The sequence below is a fragment of the Sinocyclocheilus rhinocerous genome, unplaced genomic scaffold (assembly GCF_001515625.1).
Source record: "Sinocyclocheilus rhinocerous isolate Xijiao unplaced genomic scaffold, SAMN03320098_v1.1 scaffold273, whole genome shotgun sequence".
NCBI lineage: Eukaryota > Metazoa > Chordata > Actinopteri > Cypriniformes > Cyprinidae > Sinocyclocheilus > Sinocyclocheilus rhinocerous.
In genome coordinates, this window is record NW_015656360.1 from 2,147,967 (window position 1) to 2,153,966 (window position 6,000).

The window sequence follows — 6,000 nt, forward strand, 5'->3', positions numbered from 1 at the left end:
TCCAGAATAAATAAGCGTGCCATATGAAGCCTCGATTAGAAACTTGTGTTAACATAGAAATCACGTGACCAATGTCAAACGAAGCGTCACTTTCTGTCCAGTCACGTGCGCGATTCACTTTGCATGTCAAAATGTTCGATTCCCCCAGATATTACTTTACTAATAAGTTTTAATTCGGACTTACTCAGTTACATTTTAGATACCCAGTCATACAAGTAATATGAAGAATACAAATTATTTTAGGAAAATTTAATATTTGTCATATGCAATTCATATGTGTACGTTGTTCTTCTATTACATCATATTGATATTCGTACTGGTATTAAATTGCACAGTTTAATGGGTAAATTAATTTATCAGAGACAGAAATTCAACAAAAACAAACACACACACTGTTAGGCTTTTATTTGTGCATGTAACTTGAATCGATCTATGGAATGTGTGGTGGATGCTCGTCCTACGGAGCGTCTTTCACAGGCTTTTGGTTGCTTTATTTTTTACTAAACACCAGATGGCGCTGTTTTCTACACTCTCGAAGCTTTGAGTCTTTTCCCGAAACCATCAGAGCCTCAGTGCTTCACGAGGCTTAATTTGCCCATCACTACTGACAACAACAGCATCGGTCACACTGTAACGCATAAAAGTTGTAAGGGGCAGGAGACAGAGGACCGAACAACCGTGGAGCTTCACGACACAGACACTACAGAAGCTCACCACCACCGTCCTTGTCTCCAGCATTTCAGCGCTCCCGCTCTTCAACCTAATTCACTGCAGCTGATCCCAATCAAGCATCAACACAACAACAGTCGCATGTTCATCTTTCATATGGGTTAAAGCCGGGCTCACACTACAGGGTTGAAAGACTAGCCGAATCACTGTGTTCAGTGTTGCTCAGACTACGCAACAAGATTTGTTCTCATCTGTCGTTGTCTTGTCATTGCTGCGCGCATACTACACAACACAACGCTAACGAGGTGCACACACTACAAAACATTCAGTGAAGAGGCCTTCCCGACCATCAGCGAAAATACGTTTTCTCACATAAATTCTCGCGACAAATTACAGCGAGTGTTGCCAAGTCCGCAGTTTTCCCGCGGAATTGGGCTACTTTAATACTGCTGCAGCTGGTTGTTTTTAATGTTTAATGTGTTTAATGTTGTTTTAATGTTGATGCGGACCCAATAACATGATATTTAGCCCCTGGACTGCGAATTTTATCAGGGAAACCCTACCAAAAACGTGTATTTTACCCTCCGGAATGCGATTGGGCTAGTTTTGAGAAGCAATTGGGTGGGTTTTGTTGTGAAAGCCTGGCAAGTCATTGTGTCGCTCACATTACGAGATCGCGTGGCGATAATATCAAACAGGTTTGAAAATATCATAGTGTCTGTGATAACTCGAGACGGGTTCGGATCACGTTGCTGACCTGCTCATAATTAAAGCCGGGTTCAGACTGCACGATATTTTTGTCGGTCACGATAGTCACTGTGTCAGATTACACGATTTTGACTCCTAAAATCTTGTCGTGTCGTGGACAAGAAACATGTCAGACTACACGTTGCTTCCCGAACATTCATCGTGTGATGTCTTTAACGATATATTAAAAAGTATATGTAGTACAAGTTGTAGTAAAGTGAAAGAAGAACAAGAAATAACAAGTTGAAAAAAAGCTTACTCTTTGTAAATAAGTAACGTTAATGAAATTAAAGAGAGATGATTTAGCTCCATCCCTAATCCTGACAGTCTGGCATTGTCTTGTCAAAGTGCTCACTGTACATATTGTGCTCATATAACACAATTTATTTTATGATATAAACTACAATATAAAGTTCTTCTTCTTCTTGGTTTTTAACGGCGGCTGGCACCAACGCAAATAGGTGCATTCACAATATAAAGTTAAAACTTAAGAATTCATTTAAACTTTGATTTCATATAAAGTCTCAGCTTTCACAGCTTACTAGCGATATCGCTAGTTATTAATAGTCTGACACTGGTGGCTAATTAAGCTGTCAACATAAAGCTAAAAATTACCAAAAAACATACAGAAACAACTGTTCAGTCTTACCTGTGAAAGATAATACCCGAGATCTGTTTTTATTATTGTGCGACGGTTTGTAGATGCCCAAGCTGCCGACGAGTCAGGTATGTTTTCGCCTGTCCTGAATCCCGATATGAGAGTTGCCTTCACCAATATGGCGGCGACGTTGACGTGCGCTCGAGCGGCCAATGAGGCGTCTAGGTATTTATTACGTCTATGCTTGTGATATCTGGGGGCGCGGCTTTCCCGCTGACAGGATATGCATGGTGTAAATCCAGTATAGCCTAGTAATGTAACTTTTGCCGTTCAACAGAGCAAGATACATAGAAAAACTGAGCTGTATTGTCCGTACAGTATCTGTGACTTTACAAACGACCCAACGGAATGGCCAGAGGTGTCATTTCCCGGCATTCGATATTCGCAAATCTAGGGACCGTCTCTAAAGTTACATACGACATTGGTATACACTTTTCTAAGATACCTTACAAATGGCGGCGATACCCAAAATGCACTTCGATTCTCGTGAGTGTGACGTCACCTGACAAAGACCGATAGAACGAACGATGTGCTATCCAAAGTAATTTTCATGTTTAATAAAATTAAATAAATCTCCTGATAACTGAAAACCCTAGTCAGTTAGACTGGGAATGCAGGGACGCTGCATGGTATGTACGATTGTTTTGTGTTTGCGTCACTGAGATGAAGATTTGTTTTTTTTGGACTCTATAAATGCGTCTACAGCAGCTGCGTGTACCCAAACCAAACTACTAGCGTTTTTCCTTACTAATTGATTTTTATCAATTAATTTGAAATTTATCAATAAATTAAATTTTTTTTTATTGCATACTGTGCAGTACTGATACTACTACTAGTAATGAAATATCGCATATATTAAATGCACACTAATATACACACAAAATAAGTGTTTTGTCAGAATTTTTGACATATAAATCTCATCTTTCACTAAACGTACAGTAACGTTACATGAACTAGACTTTCTCAGCTATGTTACTGTATTAGACAAATAGAGAGTGATTTATTTATTAGTATAGTAAGTATGTTCTGATTTACTACATGATTTCACATGGGTGTTCCCAGCCTTGCATTGCTGTACATTACATTTACATTTACATTTAGTCATTTAGCAGACGCTTTTATCCAAAGCGACTTACAAATGAGGACAATAAAAGCAGTCAAAACTAACAAAACAGCAACAATATATAAGTGCAAATGACAAGTCTCGGTTAGCCTAACGCAGTACACGTAGCAAGGTGTGTGTGTGTATGTATGTGTGTGTGTGTATATATATTATTCACACACATAAACACACACAAAGAAAAACAAGTAGATAGAATAGAAAAAATAGAAAGCTAGTGTTTTGTTTTTTTTAATAAAGAATAAAAAAATAAAGAAAAAAGATAAATATACACAAATACACACACAAAAAATGTGTTTTGTCAGAATTTTACGCATAAATCTCATCTTTCACTAAACGTACAGTAACGTTACATGAACTAGACTTTCTCAGCTATGTTACTGTATTAGACAAATAGAGAGTGATTTATTTATTAGTATAGTAAGTATGTTCTGATTTACTACATGATTTCACATGGGTGTTCCCAGCCTTGCATTGCTGTACATTACATTTACATTTACATTTAGTCATTTAGCAGACGCTTTTATCCAAAGCGACTTACAAATGAGGACAATAAAAGCAGTCAAAACTAACAAAACAGCAACAATATATAAGTGCAAATGACAAGTCTCGGTTAGCCTAACGCAGTACACGTAGCAAGGTGTGTGTGTGTATGTATGTGTGTGTGTGTATATATATTATTCACACACATAAACACACACAAAGAAAAACAAGTAGATAGAATAGAAAAAATAGAATAGAACATTTTTTTTTTTTTTTTTACATTGTCTAATTTTATATATGAATGTGTTTTGGGGCAATTTGTAATATGAAATAAAATTCATAATGAGAGTAAATGTTTTATAAGAAGATTTTATATTCCATAGGGATTAAAAACCTATAGAGGTGTGAAAAAAATCAATTTGAAAACTCCTAAGATGTTTCTTTTCTGAAAAAAAGTAATAAACACTTATTCAAGATACAAAGTCATGCTTATTTTCCCATAAGCTATACCAATGTGTATACCAAAAATATAGTGATGTTTCCATCTCCTGTTAGGCTGTTCCTGTGTGGGCTGTTTCCCTCCCGCTGCCTGCAGTCATCATGATCTCTGTGGGGCTCTATTTGATTTTCCTTGTACTGTGGTGTCATCACTGTCTCAAGGTACTTCAGCATCCTCACTTCCTCTTTCAGAGAAACTTTACAAAACCTTTCTGTGAGCCAACTGCTGAACAATCTGAGTCAAAATGTATTGCTGTTGCTATACATTAAGCCCAGTAAGACCCATTAGTGTATGTTCTTGTTGTCTCGGATGTAGCCTGATTTATCAGCTTCCTTGTCCTGAAAGGCAGTTTAAATCTCACTTCCCGCTGTATTCAGTTCTCTCTTTTGGGCAATTTTAGCATTGTGTAACAGCTCTCTGACTTTGCAGGCCAAGTGTGATCCTCGGTGTTCAGACTGCTGCGCAAGTTTCTCTCCTTGCGAGTACTGTTTAGTGTGTGCCCAGTCATGTGACTGCCGTCCAACATCTCTGCGATCCTGTCTGGGCTATTCCTGCCCCTCCCCTAATGTAAGTCACACGTCGAATGTCTCTTCCTGCTTAAAGCTGGATACACACTGTATGATTTTTTTTTCACTGCTGAGAAATTTGTAACTAATCTTAACATTATGATGGTATTAACAAATAACTTCAGAACTCAATTTTTTTAAATAATAAACAGTCCACAAATTCCATTTCCAAATTCCATAGGGCATGCCTATAAATATGAATAGAACTAATATAAACCTGTTTGTGATCTTGTTTAATGCAGTGTGCGATGTGGGATTGTGCCTGTACCTGTCAGCCTCCAGAGTGTGACTCCATCAACTGCTTCTGCTTTGAGATCAAGTTTAAGTAGAAGGGTGGATGGAAGGAGAAAGATCCTCCTCACTTTAAAAGAAGCCTTTGAAACGTCAACTCCAAGTGACACTTATGTACGTTTTAAGCTAGGCAGAAAAATTGTGATTCAGTCTTTGGCTGTTCTGTAAAGTTTGCATCCTTTCTGAGATATTAGCGCATCCTTCCCATTCACAGTCATTGATTTAACTAAAATAAAGTTTGAGATGTGCATTTATTGCGAATATACATTGTTTATTTGAATCATGTATGACTATTTTTCTCATGCTTAATAAAACAGCATATATATTATAAGCACAATACATGCTATTGTTGTAAATTGGTTATTGGACATATTTCAGTAATATTGGGATACCAGTTTTCCAAACTGCTGTAATCCCTGAAGTACACAAACATTACAGAACAATGGAAGACTGATGTGAAAGTAATGGTTTTATTTTTATGAATTTGTAGCATATGGCTTTAAGAAGTGCCATGAACTTTTAAAACATTGCGTTTAATGAATTTGTACATTTCAAGCACAAAAGGTCCTATTTACTTATTGTAACTTTTTACATTTATGTACTTTTTTGTTGTTTATTTTTTCTAGTTTCCCATTCAGCAATAATAGCCAGTGTGTTTCTCTTTGTATTTTTGTATTTGGTTTGATGGACATTTGTATTAATATAGTTCTGACTTCTGAATTTTTTTTTTTTTTTTGTGATACATACTGTAATTCTGTCAAAGTGTAAAAAAAATAAAATAAAAATGCAGGGCATCATCCTAGTTGTTACATAAGAAATATAATCTAAGTATGTGTGAGTATTGTATTATGTGAAATATGATACAGTAATGTACAGTATGTGGCCATATTTTTAATGCAGCCAACAAACTATGGCTTACAAAGTAAACCTGCTGTGATTTTTGATGGTCCCTCCTTTCCCCACTGGT